The sequence below is a fragment of the Lepisosteus platostomus genome, unplaced genomic scaffold (assembly GCF_059453375.1).
Source record: "Lepisosteus platostomus isolate fLepPlt1 unplaced genomic scaffold, fLepPlt1.hap1 Scaffold_32_H1, whole genome shotgun sequence".
NCBI classification, from domain to species: Eukaryota; Metazoa; Chordata; class Actinopteri; order Semionotiformes; family Lepisosteidae; genus Lepisosteus; species Lepisosteus platostomus.
In genome coordinates, this window is record NW_028291660.1 from 1,029,495 (window position 1) to 1,048,701 (window position 19,207).

Below are 19,207 nucleotides of genomic sequence, written 5' to 3' on the forward strand. Positions count from 1 at the left end.
GGCTCCAGATCGACACCCAGTTCGACACCACTTTACAGTATATGACAAAAGCATGGCAGACTGTGCCGGACCGGCAGATAACTTCTGCTTATTTTTACCATATTAAACATTGGAAATCCAACCACTTGCATTTGTGACACTTGATTTTGGCTCCACCTAAGACACTCTTAAATCTTCAAACACTTTTCTCTTCTCCCGCAACACTCTTGTCTGTCGGCACTATGTGGCTGCGTTGCATGACAACCCATCTCACCACGGAAAGGAACCTAACAGCTTTGGTAAGAGAGGAGAAAAGGACCTGGCCTGTACGGGGCTCAAACCCGTGACCTTGGCGTTATTAGCACCACGCTCTAACCAGCTGAGCTAACCGGCCTCACGACATCAATCCTCTCTGTGCTGCAAAAAATCGATCTCAGGGAATTTCTTTTGCCCTCCTTTGAATAGAAAGCCGTGTAATTCAGTGTATGGGCTTTCTCGTGCAGTTTCATGGTTCTTGTAACCCAAATCCTACACTGGCCTGAAGTGCCCCCCCATTTCACAGCATTTTTCAGCTGATTTAAAATGTACCTAAAGGAGAAGCATTATTGAAGACCATCAATTACCAAGAGCTTTTGTCAAAGGTTTTGGTGGTCATTTTTAATGACCACAGAGCGCTGTGACCTCGGTTTTACATCTCATCCAAAAGACAGCGCCCTTTTACAACACAGCATCTCCGTCACTATACTGGGGCATTAGGACCCGCACAGACCTCAGGGTGAGTGCCCCCCCGCCGACACCATTAACACCGCTTCCAGCTGGAAGCTTTGTTTTTCCCTGTAGCTCACCCTCATTCGGGTACTGACCTGGCTCGCACCTACTTAGCTTCAGTGGGTTTGCAGTTGCGAGTTGCAAGGGGATGCAAGTGATGGAGCTGCTCGCTGCAAAAGCCACTGCATTGACCGGGAATCGAACCCGAGCCTCCCACGTGGCAGGCATGAAGTCTACCACTGAACCACCAATGCTCAGTGCCTGAGCCTTCAAAAAAGACGGTTTTTTGGTGCTCTGTGCAAAACGCGTCGACATCTGCTTCCAGCTGCAAAATGTCATTCGCGGACGCTGAAGAACTTATTTCCAAGGCAGCGGGTTTAAGCGATTGGGCGTTTTAAAACCACCAGGAACAGCAAGGAGGCGCGCTTCTTTGCTTGCGCCGGAACACACCGACTGGAGGCGGACAACGTAGTCGGCAGGATTCGAACCTGCGCGGGGAGACCCCAATGGATTTCTAGTCCATCGCCTTAACCACTCGGCCACGACTACAGCAAGCCCCACCGCCGCTGCGTTCTTGCTACAATCTTACCTGGATCGCGAGCCGCCGGCGGAAGCCTATTTCAAAGTCGTTCTCCGTTTCAAAAAAACATTTCCAAAATACAAGCCTTGCAGACAGACACGCCTCAGAGGACTTAAGGGTGGCTTCATGTCGGAATGATAAAGTCTCCCCGTCCGGACATGAAAATGCCACTTTGTTACACACAAAAAAAGAATCAACAACAGAGAAATGCCCGCAAGCATTTGAAAAGCCGCACCACTCCGCACTTGAAATAGCTCTTACATTAGTGGTAGACGCAGGAATCGCCTTTTTATTTACGCTCTTACCAACGCGATGGAAAGCAAAACAAAGCAAAGCAGAGCAAAACAAAACGAACAAACGAAAACCCTCACGTCCCGAACTTGCATATAACGCCGTTACGTGCCCAAGCGGTATTGTACGTCATCCTAGCACTGCACCCCGAGGCGTACGGTATATGGGAACGAGCACACGCCACGAATCGTCTCGAATCGCTCCCTACAGCTGTAAGGCGCCTTAAAGCATGCACCCCCAATATTCTTCTTTGCGCATCTGTGAAAGGTAAACTCTTGAGCAAACTCTGAACCAGCTCTAAGGAAACTAATCCGATTAGACGTTACTTTGACTCATCCTTTAAGGGACCCTTGTTAATTGGAGAAATCAATGATTTCGAATGAATTCTGTATGCGTTAAAAGACAGCTATACACAGAAAACATGCAGGACACTGCTCATGATGTTTCCCGAGCCGAAACACAGTGCGTTTTTCCAAGCCATTTGACAAAGCCCGCCCACTGAAAACTGCAGCAGATCGTGTAAAGGCGTTCAACTTTGTAACTACTGCACGCACAGGAAGCAGAATAAATTCCTCTTTTCAAACTGTCAAAGGTTTGCTGCAGGACATCGCACAATCTCTTTTGAATGGGGACAAACGATTTCTTATGGGGCGCAGTAAGTACAGACGTTTATAAAGCTCCACTCATGCCGACGATGCAGCATGAAGAAGTGCAACCTAACGTTTGACAGACAAAAGCCGGGCGCCGCCACGAGCAATATGAAATCAAACTGACAGCACACGGCGTTTCGCGCTGACTCAAAAGTGATCTCGACAGACGATGTTCTCTGCATAAAGCTGAAAGAGCTAAAGAGCGTTTCTGTTGAGACGTAACCCAGTGGGCAAAAGACGTATAATATACGTCTAATAAACGCATATCTTAGACGTCTAAATGTGGTCTACAATTCGTCTAGAATGAAATTCTAATATACGTCTAAAGTTAAACGTCAATTATACGTCTATATTTAGACGTTCATTATACATAAATGGTTGGAGTTCTATTATACGGATAAATTTAGAGGACTATTATACATATATGGTTGGAGTTCCGGATAACTTTAGAGGTCTATTATACGTATATGGTTAGAGGTCTATTATACGGATAACATTAGAGGTCTATTATACGTATATGGGTAGAGGTCTATTATACATCAAAGATAGATTTTATAGGTGTAGAAACAAGTAAAACAAGCCAATGATTAGGTTTAGAAATGTATTCTGAAAATACACATTCACACCTGAAACATATGTATTTCAAATTATACATTGTATACAATCAATCAACAATCAACATATGGGCAATAATCATAAAAACACAACTAGTCTTAAACTTCAGCTACAAATTCTGGTAACATGGCAATATACAGTATAGTAATGACAAACACAAAACTAATTACATTAACACACTAACTCAAAACCACATTTTGATTCAAATATACATTTTAAAATGTACAACTTCTATATTTCCAAGAAAAAAAAATATTACAATGGAAGTTAAGACGATTTTTGTCCACTGTTTGCAAACCCTGTCTAATTGTCCTAACAGTTAGAACCAAAAACCTATTATTTTCAGAGTCCAGATCTCCTGGCCCCCTGCCTTGCATATGCATTCTTCAAGTAACACATTGCGTGCTCCTTTATTTCTTTTTCTGTTGATGTAGGGTGGGACTTCAGCACCGCAGCTAGGAGAAAATTATATAATATTACTTCCCAAATAAATGATGATTAATATCTTCTTTAGTATAATCTAAAAAATGAACGGTTTACTAAGCTCAAAGCTGAAATAAATGTATAAAATTTGGCTTGCATCATAGCAGTTGAGCAATAAAGTCTGTCCTAATTAAAGAGTACCCAAAGTTTGAAAGTACAACATAGAATAAGAATAAGAGAAACGGCAAAACGATTTTGTGTCATCTTCCCCATTCACACTATTTTATGTGCCATTTTTTTGCTTATTCACATACTATTTTAATCAAAATAATATTAAGAAAGATCTGTATGTATTCAGATAGTATTATTATTGTTCATACTTACTCGTCAAAAGAGGATATCTGAGATATTTGCGGATATACTTCTACGTTTGAAAAACGTGTCCAAAATGGTGACCAACGAATACTAGCAATGCATTGTGGTATATAACCGGAAAATATGCTGGGTTCGTATAATCAACGTCGAATTGCAACCGTAAAATCGACGACATGAATAAACGCATATATAACGTCGAAAACACATCTAACACAGTGCCTGAGGCTTTTTACTGTATGTATCGTGTGTGCCGCAACTAGGAGTATACGGCACTCTGCACAGTGTACGAAGTAAATTATTTTCGCAGTAATTAATTTATTATATTTACTATATTTATTATACACGTGTAAATTAATTGCTGCGAAAATAATTTACTTCGTACACTGTGCAGAGTGCCGTATACTCCTAGTTGCGGCACACACGATACATACAGTAAAAAGCCTCAGGCACTGTGTTAGATGTGTTTTCGACGTTATATATGCGTTTGTTAATGTCGTCAATTTTACGGTTGCAATTCGACGTTGAGGCGACGTATATATACGTATAGCCGTACGTTCGCCGTAAATATACGTATATTCGACGAATCAATGCCCACTGGGAACAAGCTCGCTTCTTTCTACCATGATGTCACCATGACCAAATCTGTCTTTAAACACCTTGCTCAGTCTCTAACGAGACTGTCCAAAATTGCTTTCGCCGATTGTATTGCAAACCGGCGGAAGCGGGGTATTGGGAAAAGTTTTCAACTAGCAATAATCACGCCTCGGCTAACCCTCACAGGCTACGATACTGCCACTGCGCAAAGCTGACGGTTGCCAGGCAACCGCGGGGATCCTATGGAAATCGTTATCAATCGTCTCATGGCATGTCGTTGCTGTAACGCTTCATATTTGTCGTCTTCTTCTAGCTTGAGGTTTTGAAGAATTTCATGACAGACAAGGGCTCCGTTGGGAACAAAGAAACCCGTTGATTCTTTTCAGCAGCAGAAATACAACCCTTTAAATACAAGATGACAGAACAATGACGAAGGGCATGCCGGGAGGAACTCATGCACTACAGAGGAAAGGGGGCGGGCACGTACAGTTCACATTCAAGCCACAAGTACTCTTCTCGGATGTTGCACAAACAAATCCTAACGTCTTGAAAGCATTGCGGGATGTTTGTGTCCCACTTCCCGTGGCTGCAGGATGACTGACACGAACGGACAAACACAATCTGTGGCGTTTAGCGTGACATAGTCTTGCAGGCATCGTGCTGTCTCACTGCAATACTATACCGCTGGAGGAAACAGTCCATCTGGCCATGAAACTCATTTGAACGTCTAGCTACAGCAACTAACAATATCATGATTTATTCAGGATGTGTGGAATCAGCACGTCCCGGAGACAGCTTCCGAAATCGTGAGCATTCTCTGGTGGTGTCCTGGAGGGCTCTGGCGGGTGTGTGTTGGTGGAATAGTGGTGAGCATAGCTACCTTCCAAGCAGTTGACCCAGGTTCGATCCCTGGCCAACGCAGTGGCGAGTGTTTTCAGATGCTGTCACGAGCCTTGGATTGTGACTAGCAAAGCGAAGCCTTTTGAAAGAGCTAAAGCACTGCAAAACGGAATTGAAGGAGAATCTTACAGGGGATTCTGAGCGGTGTCTAAATAAATAAATTCACAGCGTCTGCGGATGGCATTTTGCAGCTGGAAGCAGATGTCGACGCTTTTTGCACAGAGCACCAAAAAAGCGTCTTTTTTGAAGGTACAGGCACTGAGCATTGGTGGTTCATTGTTAGAACTCTCGCCTGCCACGCAGGAGGCTTGGTTTTGATTCCTGGCCAATGCAGTGGCTTTTGCAGCAAACGGCTCCATCACTTGCATCCCAACTTTTGCAACTCGCAACTGAAAACCCACTGAAGCTAAGCAGGTGTGAGCCAGGTCAGTACCTGGATGAGGGTGAGCTACAGGGAAAAACAAAGCTTCCAGCTGGAAGCGGTGTTAATGGGGCCAGCGGGGAGGCGCTCACTCTGAGGTCTGTGCAGGTCCCAATCTCCCAATATAGTGACCGAGAAGCTGTGTTGTAAAAGGGCGCTGTCTTTTGGATGAGATGTAAAACCGAGGTCATAGTGCTCTGTGGTCATTAAAAATGACCACCAAAACCTTTGACAAAAGCTCTTGGTAATTGATGGTCTTCAATAATGCTTCTCCTTTAGGTACATTTTAAATCAGCTGAAAAATGCTGTGAAATGGGGGGGCACTTCAGGCCAGTGTAGGATTTGGGTTACAAGAACCATGAAACTGCACGAGAAAGCCCGTACACTGAATTACACGGCTTTCTATTCAAAGGAGGACAAAAGAAATTCCCTGAGTTTGATTTTTTGCAGCACAGAGAGGAGCACTGTCATGAGGCCGGTTAGCTCAGTTGGTTAGAGCGTGGTACTAATAACGCCAAGGTCGCGGGTTCGATCCCCGTACGGGCCAGGTCCTTTTCTCCTCTCTTACCAAAGCTGTTAGGTTCCTTTCCGTGGTGAAATGGGTTGTCATGCAATGCTGCCACACAGTGCCGACAGACAAGAGTGTTGCGGGAGAAGAGAAAAGTGTTTGAAGATTTAAGAGTGTCTTAGGTGGAGCCAAAATCAAGTGTCACAAATGCAAGTGGGAGGATTTCCAATGTTTAATATGGTAAAAATAAGCGGACATTATCTGCCGGTCCGGCACAGTCTGCCATGCTTTTGTCATATACTGTAAAGTGGTGTCGAACTGGAGCCTCACCATTTGCATATGTGAGGCTCCTGTTATACATCGATTGTCACATTAAATGACAAAAATGAAGAGAGTTAAAGCAGCTGGAGAGGTTTTCTTACAACTTTTGAGCTGACACAGTTTTGGAAAATGTTTCATTCACGCTGCACTGTACAACATAGGCAGCCAAGAGTCTCCAAAACAAAACAGAATTGACAGATAGGAGAAAATTCCCACTCGTCCTGAAGTTCCAAAAATCCAGCACTGAGCGTAAACAAAGTGTCTAAATAGTGTGGGAATGTTAAACCTAACCCTAGCTGGAGTTTGAGCAATCCAGCACTGAGAGTAAAAAGATGAGTCAAAGTAACATCTAATCAGATTAGTTTCCTTAGAGCTGGTTCAGAGTTTGCTCAAGAGTTTACCTTTCACAGATGCGCAAAGAAGAATGTTGGGGGTGCACGCTTCAAGGCGCCTTACAGCTGTAGTGAGTGATTCGAGACGATTCGTGGCGTGTGCTCGTTCCCATATACCTTACGCCCCAGGGTGCAGTGCTAGGATGACGTACAATACCGCTTGGGCACGTAACAGCGTTATATGCAAGTGCGGGACGTGAGGGTTTTCGTTTGTTCGTTTTGTTTTGCTCTGCTTTGCTTTGTTTTGCTTTCCATCGCGTTGGTAAGAGCGTAAATAAAACGGCGATTCCTGCGTCTACCACTAATGTAAGAGCTATTTCAAGTGCGGCGTGGTGCGGCTTTTCAAATGCTCAACAGGATGACTTCGCATGCACGTGTGCTTTCATGCAGTCGTGTGTGCAACCATGTCTGCTTATGTGCAAACGGGCGTGGTTTCATGTATGCAAAAAACTTTCCTGGGCTCTTCTGAAGCACATAAAATTATTTGGAGATATACATTTGTCTTGTTTTCCTCTTAGGCTCTAGAATTGATAACTTTTTTTTAGGATTCTAGCTTTCTCCCCTTGCAGGCATCGGGCACAGAGGACCTCATGGTTTTCCTAAAAATCTTTTTTTTTGTGTTCCTTGTTGTTCCAAACTTAATTTTAATCACTTTTAATTAGATATTTTATTAAAAATAGTGCAAAAAATGACTAATTTCACTAAAAATAATGTAATATAAAACTGATGTTTTTAACTTTATTGTAGTGTTTTAGAAACTACTATGTCTTCAAAAATTGTTATTTTTCATTCCTAGGAATGAAAGCAGTTGTTATATGATGTTTATTTTCAAATTTTGAAAAAATCAAAGGATTCTAGCTTTCTCCCCTTGCAGGCATCGGACACAGAGAACCTCATGGTTTTCCTAAAAATCATTCGTTATGTTCCCTGGTGTTCCAAACTTAGTTTTAATCAATTTTAATTTGTTATTATGTTAAAAACAGGGTAATAAGTTTCTAATTGGACTATAAATAATGTCATATTGTCTGCTATAAAACTGATGTTTTCAACTCCATTGTAGAGATTCTATAATCAACTAATAGAGAATTTAAATAAAAAAGGGCATAAGAAGACATTACCAACAACGACCACAAGATGGAGATATTGTCCAAAGAGGCAAGAAGGGCAAAGCCGCGATAAGGTAAAATCATTTTTTGAAAGAGATTGCTGTCAGAATGCACACCGTCTTACCACTGCAACAGGGGGAATAGAGGGAAATGAACACACGCTACGAATCGTCTCAATCACTCCCTAGAGTCGTAAGGCACATTGAAGGGTGCACCCCCATCATTAATCGTTGGGCCTCTGTAAAAGGAAAGCTGTTGAGCAGTCTTTGAAACAGCTCGGATGAAACACTTGATTGCTTCCATGTGCATCTGGAGCCCACTTCTTATTTTCACTTCACGCCGCCCAAAGCATTTCTAAAACAGGAGATTCGCGTTTGGGAATGCGCCCTGCCCTACAAATAAAACAGGTCTACGGGTCTGAAACCTGCTCCACGGAAAACAGTTCTGTTGCGCTTTTGATCAAATGGAGATTCGCTGTTCTTACTTTTTGATGACATAACACCCAAAGGGGCTACTTTGGAGCTGGATTCCAACCAGCATCCTAAAGTTTCTTAGCGGTATCCTTTACAGTCCTCTGTTCGGTCGACAAGGAACAGTAGGGGGCAGCTTTCCTCACACATACAGTGCAATGTACTGTAGTGTTCCCCTTCATTGAATTCGCAGTTCTGCATCAGACCTCTAACTCGTTTCCTTAGCTTGGATTTAAGCCACGAAGCAGGCTTCTACTGTATAAACGTCTAGAGGAATCACAAACTATTTGAGAGGCCACCATCCCAGGGGGAACTGACAAAGTCTATCCCTAAACACCTAGCGCAGTCTCTCGAGAGACTGTCAAAAATCGCTTTCTCTGTTTGCGTTGCAAGTAAGTGAAAACGCGGTCTCAAACCAGAGCTACTTGGCAGCAGCGGCACGTAAATACCATTACTGTTACTGCTCGATACCGACGTTAGCCTACTATACCATGTTCAGCCACCGCTAGAAAATGCACAGCTCTAGAACCGGAGCAAACGACAGGATGGCCAATGCCAAACGGGCACACGTGTCAGACATGGAGAGCGACGAGGATGGGATTTGAACCCATGTGTGCAGAGCACAATGGATTAGCAGTCCATCGCCTTAACCACTCAGCCACCTCGTCGACAGAAGTGGGCTGTCCGGACATGGGTTGGCGCGCTCCAGATGATCTTTTTCTTTTTTTTCCCTCGTACTCGAGGGTCATTTTCCTGTTCCACATGCGATTTCAACATTTTCCTTGGGAGATGTCAAGCCAGCAAGCCACTGCTGTGGTTCAATGGCCAGTGTGGAGATCAGTGGCCCTGTTGTACACAGAAAGCACATCGAGCTCCTTGGACATGAAAAGTTCCAGATAAAAGCCATTTGTCACCCTTTCTCTTGGTGTTGATGTTGCTATTGTATGTAAAGGTGGCAACTTGCTCAGCGAGCAGGCGGAGCACACACCGAATGCAGATGTGTCTGAGTGGTGTGTCCAAGTGGCTGCAAAAGGACAGTGCTCCTGGGGCGCCGTGGCTTAGTTGCTTAAAGCGCCTGCCTAGTGAACAGGAGACCCTGGCTCTGAATCCCAGCGGTGCCTTTTTTGTTCTGTCTTCTCAAACAGAACTGGTCATTATGGACAACCGCCTACGGCTAGACTTAATTAAATGCAAGCATTCATTTCCTGTCTTGAACGACTTGTTTTTCTTAAAATGGATGCAACTTGCAAAACATGAAATACAAACCTTGCTAATCAGCGCTCGCGGCTGGCAAAAAAAAAAGAGGTCAGCAATGTTTTTTTCTTTAACCTTAACCCTGCTAATGGAGAAGAGTTAAACGACCGAGTCTATGCAGCTTAAACGGTCCGCACGTCGGGTTCTTAGCTGAAAGGGTGGTAAATCACACTCACCCCAATCCTTAATCTTTTAAAGAGGATACAAAATTGAACCTAGTCGCCACATCACATACATCCTGTTCAACGATAAATAGGTAACATCTGTAGTGTGCTCTCTGAAGGCACTAGTTCTGTAGGATTTGGGATTTACTGAGACAATTATTCATTATAGCAGTAAATCACAAAGTTGATTCTTTTGATGGCTTTAGAATCCAACCATGCGACATAACTCAAACAACGCACACACACAGGTACTAATACACGAGGATACATTTATTAATACATAGAATATGCATGTAAACCTAACAGATCTTATCGAGAGGGTTATCAGAATACAAAAGGTATATATTCAGTCAGTTACAAAGAGTTACATATATCAAGAGGACATACGTTCAGTATATCATTCATTTAGACCGTTTCGTAAATGAACTTGGTTATAACTTCTACACTAGATACTCAAAACAAGTACATAACTCTTAGGAATTAAATTGATATCAACTGGTTGGGATAACAATTGAATTCTCGAGCTGTCATGCAGTGAAGTTGAATACTCATCCAATCTCTGGGGATTCAGATCTCCTGCGGGCACAAAGCAGTTGCAGGCTTGTTGCTGTCTAATCCGCGCTCTCTGGCTCTATGCCAGGCTTTGCTGTTCAGCTTGCGACGGTGCTCTGGTGATGTTGACCTTGGGGTTGTAGACCACTTGGATGAGGCTCTCTCTTGGAATCTTGCAGACCTTTAGGCGCCAATGGATGACCATTGATCATGATAGCCAGGCTTAGCTAAGTGCATCCCCATTTGGGAGCTGTACCTTATCAAAAGAAAACATCTTTAAATCAGTCTGCATGAATAGCTTCTCTGTTACTGCACCACAGAGATGAAGAGGGAGATGGGGCCTCATTTGGGAAAGCACAGCAACACTTAATTCTGTCTTATTAATAAGCCTCGCCGCTACAGTACGTACAGTTATAATTCAATCTGAATTAAAAACTACATGTCCCAGTTACCATGGTGGTGCTTGTGATCATTGCGTTTAACCAACGAAACAGGGCGAAAAATCAGTCACATGACTTTGTGGCTGAGTTTAGAAAGCTTAACGTATCAGCAAGACAGCAAAGACATTTTTCCAAGAAAGTTTAGCCTTTGTCACTAATGAAACCGCTAAATAAAGACATAAATATGGAAATTGACAGTTAATTGACTTTTATATTTCTAAATATCACAACATGTTCGAATCCAAGTCATTTTTAATAACAATGGGTAAACTGGGTAAACTATCACAAAGCTTTAAAAAACTTAACATTTTTATTATCAACAAATTGTAAATACGATGTTTACATTGGCATTATTAATTTTTCACTTGAGTATATGGAGGATTGTGAGAGCAGACCCCCCCTCTTAGGCTACATTTTTAATAAGAAATGGAGGCTGTATGCGTTACAATATAAACATTTACTGTCAAACTTTAAATCAACAGTTGATTTAAAGACAATCTGTCAAAGTGCAATGAAACACAATATTGTTGTTGTTGTTGTTGTTATTGTTGTTTTTATCCTGTAAAGCGTTTTGAGAAGCCACCTTTAAAGGCGCTATATAAAGGCGCTGATTCTTATGGAATGTGTTTTCTTTCTTCTTTTTTTTCAGCATAGAATAAACCTGTTACAGTACTTGATTCTTATGGATGCCCGGTTCCGCCGGGGATTCAAAATAAAACATGGAATCACGTGTCTAAGGAAATAGCATTATAACTATATCCATGCACAAACAGTAGCATGTTACATTATTAATTTGGGTGTCTCCTCTTGCCAGAAAGCGCTAAATTGCATTTTGAGTGCGGTTTTTGACTTTTTTTAAATTACAACCCATACATAAGCTGATACTGTTTAGACTTTTAATTATTTTAAACTGTATTACAGCAGCACAATGTGCTTTTTCACGAAACCTAGAGTACTGAAATGTCTTGCGTTGTACAGCTTTTCAGCTAAATATATTTATCACTTACACCTGACACTTGATGTGCCCGACAAAAACCAGTTGAACAGCTCTGTTGGAGGTTTGCAGATCAGATCAGATTCCCTTCCCCCCACAGAAAGACAGACTTATTAGTCGCTATTCACTGCGACAGCAGCTCCAATTTCAGGCGTAAGCGATAGATCCCAGTTTAGCCGATCTTGTTACAGCATGTTCCAGTTTACTCTTATTAACCATATTAATTTTAAGTGCTTAATGCCATTTTTTGACCACGCACGAATATTCTTATGTCCATACCTTTGCAAGGGAATCAGTGTGAATTGTAATACTAATTAAATAACCGCGGGCACTTTCCACCCCCTCTGACAGCAGGAACATAACCCATTCTCAGCTCAGCAGCTCATTACAATATAGGGTGTTCAAATCTTTTGCTGCCTCAAAAAGCTTTAGAGAACTTAACATTTCTATTATCAACAAATTGTAAATACGACGTTTACATTGGCATTACTAATTTTTCACTTGAGTGTATGGAGGATTGTCAGCTGTCACTGAGAGCAGTTAATTAAATGTATTTTTTGATTCACAATCAGACAAATGCAACATAAATTGTTATCTTTGTCTTCTAAGTATATTAATAAACTTTCAGCATAGCTTTCTCCTAGTTTAGATTAATTTTTCTTGGGATTTTGGGATCAAACGTGGAAAGATTAGATTAGTAATCGTTTTTATTTTTTAAATACATTTTAGAAAAGTGTAATCTATACTTAAAAGCTGTATAAAAGCTGTATAAAAGACACTCGATATTAATGGAGTTTAGTTGATACTTTTTAAACTTTTAATTATTTTAAATTGTATTACAGCATTGTACACATGCTTAAAAGAGAAGAAAACGCAAGCCTTCTTCAGGTGTGAGGGCATTCTGCTCAGAATGAAACACTAAAATGTAATGTAGGCTCTGAATGGGTTCAATTATGATTTGGGCTTGATTAAGGTCGCTGCCTTTCATCCAAAATCTTGCTTGAATCCTTCTAAACTAAAAATTAGACATGAGCAGGGGCTCTGGTGAAATTTCTCTTTTTTTAATTTCTCTTTTTTTCTTGGAAAAATATCTTACCCGCTGCAATCCGGGCACAGAAGGATTAAAAGAAGCCAGACAGGCAGGGGGAAGAGTGAGTTCTAGATAAAGAGGTATCCAGGTAACAGTGAAGGTAACAGCCGCAGACGTGGCCTACTTAGCCCGCCAGGGTTACCCTACTCTCCCGGAGGAGGCCCACCGGGAAATAGCGCTCCAGGCGTTCCTGGCCCCGGCGCCGACTGAGGTGCAGTGCCACGTGATGCTGGCCGCACTGGTCCCCTTGGAGCAGGCCCTGGCTCTGGCTGAGCAGACTGATGCCGTATTCGAGGAAACCGGTGGGCGCCAACGGAGGGGCGCACGGGGAATCAGATGGGGAGGAGGAGACGCCCAGCGCGACGATGCTGGGGGAGCGATGACGGCTGGTCATCTGCCACTGCTGTGGGGAGAGGGGACACATCGCAGGCAACATGAAATTGTCAGGGACATTCAGCTATATACAAAGAAGAGACAGACAAAGTAATAATTCTATATTAACGTGGCCTACATATTGACGCAATGATCAAACTAACTGACATGTTCTGATTCAGATCCCCTGCAGTTCATAATAATTAGAACAATAGCAATGCTGAGTCCTCCCCACCCTACTGAGCACAAATTCAGCTGCTCTCCAGTTCTGTTCTGCATGTTTTTTCATTGCAATTGAGCTCGGAGCTGGAGATGATCTCCATACAGTTCTGTGTTAACTAGCCCGCACTTGCGTGCTAATTTACGGGTTGTGGCAAATGCTTTTTTATAGTTCATATACATGACGGCAACCTGTTACCGAGGAACCTGAGAGGTTTAAAAGCCTCACGAGCCAGGCAGGACTCCAACCTACAATCTTCTGATTCGAAGTCAAACGCGTTATCCATTACAACACTGGCCCATGGAACATGCGCTTGCACTCTACCACAGAGAACAGAAAAAGTGTTGATGTGTCGTGCTGAAATTCCGATTGATTTTGAATTCAAAGAAAAAAGGTTTTCTTCCAAAACACCATGAAATTGTCACATCTTGCAGACAATAGGTGTATTCCATGTTGAAAAGAGAAGAAAGAAAACCATGGAGCCTTTTACAGGTGTGAGGCTTCTTCAGGTGTGAGAAGACCTCACAGTCGAAATGCTGTGTTTCCGTTCTTCTCTTTTCAGCATGCAATAAACCTATTACTTGATCCTTTGCAGCCGAGGCATGCTGAAGTAGCTACCCAGCTGAACATCTAGCAGACTCTACAGTACTTCTCTCCTGTAGAAGTAAAGCAGGGCTTGCTGGGTGAGCTTTTGCTCCGGTAAATTAGGTCACGTGTCATGTTAAATCACTTCTTCTAAACACAACATTTGCTGGTGCTAGCTTTCCCCATGAAAAGAGACATTTCCCTTACAGTACATGACATATCGTTTTTATTCTATCAATAAGTATAGAAATTAAACAAAAGAAAAAATGGTGTCGCCAAAGAATGCAAAGGTTGGTGGTTCAAGGCCACCCAGGGACGCATGTCTCAGTTTTTCCAATGTAAACATCATCACCGCTAAAGAAGATGGTGCAGAAGGCTCCACAGTCGAAACATTGTGCTTCTTTTCTTCTCTTTTCAGCATGGAGTAAACCTTTGCTTGATCCTTTGCAGCCTACGCATGCTGACACAGCTACCTTTCTCTTAACGCGCCTCAATCATTATTCACCAAAACCATCAGCAGAATGTGTCGCCTTTGTGGTGATGTCACTCCTCTGCTTCACAAATGTCCTTAGTGACGGACCATTTCTTTCTGCCATTTTTCCGGAGCGGTTATTGATTGCTCCATCATTTCCCTCATACTTTCCATCCCTAGATTGAAAAAAAAAAACAGAAACAGGCTGACAGGACGACAATCAAATTGCAAAAACTCATCAAAGCACTCGATAGAGTATTTGAATCCACAAGTAGCTACGAGCAACTTTGTCCTGGCTTGCATGAAAGTCGGAAAATGTCAAAAAGAAAAAGATGGTGGCTTTTTCATATCTGTTCTTTTATTTTTAGTTCGTTGGCTCTTCTGTCCATTGTCCTCCTGCCTGGCTCTTGACCTGTGACTGTCTGAACGCACACAGTAAAATTTCATGTGGGGGATTTGTCCTGAGCCTCTGTGAAAGACCCACCCACCCCCATAAATAACTGCTCTAGAAATACGATTGCAAAACTAAACCACAGCTTAAAGAGGAGCTTGTCATGACCGCCAGGCAGTTAAGACCAACTCTTAAGCGATCTAATCAGCACCAGCAGTGGGTGATTATTAACAAACGCTGCCGCACGAGTTAACCCACCTGCACACACTCCACCGTGCGGTACACAGTGCTATTTTTACCATCTTTACCTGCTTCCCGCTGCTCAGTATTGAGTCTATTCCTTGAGAGCTCTACCTGGCATTTTTTCCATTACCTCGTTTATTCTGGATATTGGACTCCCCTTCTGCCTTTTTGACTTTGGACCTCGCCTCTCACCTCGGACTGTTTGCCACCAGTGTTCTCCCTGGATTACGACTTACCTTACGCCTCTTGACCACGAAACAAAGCAAAGCAGAGCAAAACAAAACGAACAAACGAAAACCCTCACGTCCCGCACTTGCATATAACGCCGTTACGTGCCCAAGCGGTATTGTACGTCATTCTAGCACTGCACCCCGGGGCGTACGGTATATGGGAACGAGCACACGCCACGAATCGTCTTGAATCACTCCCTACAGCTGTAAGGTGCCTTGAAGCGTGCACCCCCAACTTTCTTCTTTGCCCATCTGTGAAAGGTAAACTGTTGAACAAACTCTGAACCAGCTCTAAGGAAACTAATCCGATTAGACGTTACTTTGACTCATCTTTTTACGCTCAGTGCTGGATTGCTCAAACTCCAGCTAGGGTTAGGGTTAGCATTCCCACGCTACTTAGACACTTTGTTTACGCTCAGTGCTGGATTTTGGGAACTTCAGGATGAGTGGGAATTTTCTCCTATCTGTCAATTCTGTTTTGTTTTGGAGACTCTTGGCTGCCTATGTTGTACAGTGCAGCGTGAAGGAAACATTTTCCAAAACTGTGTCAGCTCAAAAGTTGTAAGAAAACCTCTCCAGCTGCTTTAACTCTCTTCATTTTTGTCATTTAATGTGACACTCGATGTATAACTGGAGCCTCACATATGCAAATGGTGAGGCTCCAGTTCGACACCCAGTTCGACACCACTTTACAGTATATGACAAAAGCATGGCAGACTGTGCCGGACCGGCAGATAACTTCCGCTTATTTTTACCATATTAAACATTGGAAATCCTCCCACTTGTATTTGTGACACTTGATTTTGGCTCCACCTAAGACACTCTTAAATCTTCAAACACTTTTCTCTTCTCCCGCAACACTCTTGTCTGTCGGCACTATGTGGCAGCGTTGCATGACAACCCCTCTCACCACGGAAAGGAACCTAACAGCTTTGGTAAGAGAGGAGAAAAGGACCTGGCCAGTACGGGGCTCGAACCCGTGACCTTGGCGTCATTAGCACCACGCTCGAACCAACTGAGCTAACCAGCCTCACAACAGTGCTCCTCTCTGTGCTGCAAAAAATCGAACTCAGGGAATTTCTTTTGTCCTCCTTTGAATAGAAAGCCTTGTAATTCAGTGTAAGGGCTTTCTCGTGCAGTTTCATGGTTCTTGTAACCCAAATCCTACACTGGCCTGAAGTGCCCCCCCATTTCACAGCATTTTTCAGCTGATTTAAAATGTACCTAAAGGAGAAGCATTATTGAAGACCATCAATTACCAAGAGCTTTTGTCAAAGGTTTTGGTGGTCATTTTGAATGACCACAGAGCGCTGTGACCTCGGTTTTACATCTCATCCAAAAGACAGCGCCCTTTTACAACACAGCATCTCCGTCACTATACTGGGGCATTGGGACCCGCACAGACCTCAGGGCGAGCGCCCCACCGCCGGCACCATTAACACCGCTTCCAGCTGGAAGCTTTGTTTTTCCCTGTAGCTCACCCTCATCCGGGTACTGACCTGGCTCACACCTGCTTAGCTTCAGTGGGTTTTTTGAGTTGCGAGTTGCAAGGGGATGCAAGTGATGGAGCCGCTCGCTGCAAAAGCCACTGCATTGGCCGGGAATCGAACCCGAGCCTCCCGCGTGGCAGGCGAGAATTCTACCACTGAACCACCAATGCTCAGTGCCTGGGCCTTCAAAAAAGACGCTTTTTTGGTGCTCTGTGCAAAACGCGTCGACATCTGCTTCCAGCTGCAAAATGCCATTCGCGGACGCTGAAGAACTTATTTCCAAGGCAGCGGGTACAAGCGATTGGGCGTTTTAAAACCACCAGGAACAGCAAAGAGGCGTGCTTCTTTGCTTGCGCCGAAACACACCGACTGGAGGCGGATAACGTAGTCGGCAGGATTCGAACCTGCGCGGGGAGACCCCAATGGCTTTCTAGTCCATCGCCTTAACCACTCTGCCACGACTACAGCAAGCCCCACCACCGCTGCGTTCTTGCTACAATCTTACCTGGATCGCGAGGCGCCGGCGGAAGCCTATTTCAAAGTCGTTCTCCGTTTCAAAAAAACATTTCCAAAATACAAGCCTTGCAGACAGACACGCCTCAGAGGACTTAAGGGTGGCTTCATGTCGGAATGATAAAGTCTCCCCGTCCGGACATGAAAATGCCACTTTGTTACACACAAAAAAAGAATCAACAACAGAGAAATGCCCACAAGCATTTGAAAAGCCGCACCACGTCGCACTTGAAATAGCTCTTACATTAGTGGTAGACGCAGGAATCGCCTTTTTATTTACGCTCTTACCCACGCGATGGAAAGCAAAACAAAGCAAAGCAGAGCAAAACAAAATGAACAAACGAAAACCCTCACGTCCCGCACTTGCATATAACACCGTTACGTGCCCAAGCGGTATTGTACGTCATCCTAGCACTGCACGCTGGGGCGTATGGTATATGGGAACGAGCACACGCCACGAATCGTCTCGAATCACTCCCTACAGCTGTAAGGCGCCTTGAAGCGTGCACCCCCAACATTCTTCTTTGCGCATCTGTGATAGGTAAACTCTTGAGCAAACTCTGAACCAGCTCTAAGGAAACTAATCCGATTAGATGTTACTTTGACTCATCATTTAAGGGACCCTTGTTAATTGGAGAAATCAATGATTTCGAATGAATTCTGTATGCGTTAAAAGACAGCTATACACAGAAAACATGCAGGACACTGCTCATGATGTTTCCCGAGCCGAAACACAGTGTGTTTTTCCAAGCCATCTGACAAAGCCCGCCCACTGAAAACTGCAGGAGATCGTTTAAAGACGTTCAAGTTTGTAACTACTGCACGCACAGGAAGCAGAATAAATTCCTCTATTCAAACTGTCAAAGGTTTGCTTTGCGAACGCTGCAGGACATCGCACAATCTCTTTTGAACAGGGACAAATGATTTCTTATGGGGCGCAGTAAGTACAGACGTTTAAAAAGCTCCACTCATGCCAATGATGCAGCATGAAGAAGCGCAACCTAAAGTTTGCATTCCTAGCACTGTTGCATTCCCCGCATCAGTAGCTAAGAGAATATAATTTACGACTCTTGTTAATGCAGTTTCAGAAACCAGACTGAAATTTCTCAAGTATATTATTTGAATCCATTTGATGTTGGGCAACAACTATTCTTTCAAGACTTTTAGATTGAAATGGGACCTTTGAGACAGGCCTGTAGTTGTTAAGAACTTGTGGATCCAAATTTGACTTCTTAAGGAGCGGTCTAAGAACCACTACCTTAAATTGATCATGTACGACGCCTGACGCAAGCGATGCATTCATCATACTAATTATAGGTCCTGCCAGTCCTTCGAGGGAATCTTTGACTTGCTGAGTGGGGATGGGATCTAGCAAACAGGTGGTTTACTTTGTCTTACGTCTGTGTCCATGAGTCCACCATAAGAAGAAATCTGAACAGGAGTGGTGATCATGCGAGGTCACCACGGAGGAAACCACTGCTCTCCCCCCCAAAAAAACCACCACTGCCCCTCTCAAGTTTGCTAAAGACCACATGGATGTTCCACAACTCCTGGAACAATGTTCTGTGGACAGACGTGACAAAAGTTGAACTTGTTGGTAAATGTGCACAGCGTTATGTTTGGAGATAACAAAACACCGCATACCAACTCCAAAACCTCATCCCACCTGGGAAGCATGGCGGAGGCTGTACGGCTTGCAATCATCGAGGGACCGATGAATTCCGAGATGTATCAGGAAATTCTACAGCAGAATGTCAGGGTGTCTGCCTGTGATCTAAAACTCAAAAGACGCTGGGTCTTGCAA

General features: G+C 43.5%; 7 non-coding genes across 7 annotated transcripts; 1 reads left to right on the forward strand and 6 right to left on the reverse strand.

Annotated features, from left to right (window-relative positions):
* Positions 1 to 299: 299 nt before the first annotated feature.
* On the reverse strand, positions 300 to 373 carry trnai-aau (transfer RNA isoleucine (anticodon AAU)). Its single transcript has one exon. It is a non-coding gene; the product is annotated as a tRNA-Ile (tRNA).
* Positions 374 to 1,214: 841 nt separating this feature from the next.
* Positions 1,215 to 1,296, reverse strand: trnas-aga (transfer RNA serine (anticodon AGA)). The gene has a single exon. It is a non-coding gene; the product is annotated as a tRNA-Ser (tRNA).
* Positions 1,297 to 4,346: 3,050 nt separating this feature from the next.
* LOC148634621 (U4 spliceosomal RNA) lies at positions 4,347 to 4,488 on the reverse strand. The gene has a single exon (XR_015933615.1). It is a non-coding gene; the product is annotated as a U4 spliceosomal RNA (small nuclear RNA).
* A 1,581-nt stretch (positions 4,489 to 6,069) lies between these two features.
* trnai-aau (transfer RNA isoleucine (anticodon AAU)) lies at positions 6,070 to 6,143 on the forward strand. The gene has a single exon. It is a non-coding gene; the product is annotated as a tRNA-Ile (tRNA).
* Positions 6,144 to 8,979: 2,836 nt separating this feature from the next.
* trnas-gcu (transfer RNA serine (anticodon GCU)) lies at positions 8,980 to 9,061 on the reverse strand. The gene has a single exon. It is a non-coding gene; the product is annotated as a tRNA-Ser (tRNA).
* A 7,295-nt stretch (positions 9,062 to 16,356) lies between these two features.
* On the reverse strand, positions 16,357 to 16,430 carry trnai-aau (transfer RNA isoleucine (anticodon AAU)). Its single transcript has one exon. It is a non-coding gene; the product is annotated as a tRNA-Ile (tRNA).
* A 559-nt stretch (positions 16,431 to 16,989) lies between these two features.
* Positions 16,990 to 17,060, reverse strand: trnag-gcc (transfer RNA glycine (anticodon GCC)). The gene has a single exon. It is a non-coding gene; the product is annotated as a tRNA-Gly (tRNA).
* Positions 17,061 to 19,207: the final 2,147 nt, after the last annotated feature.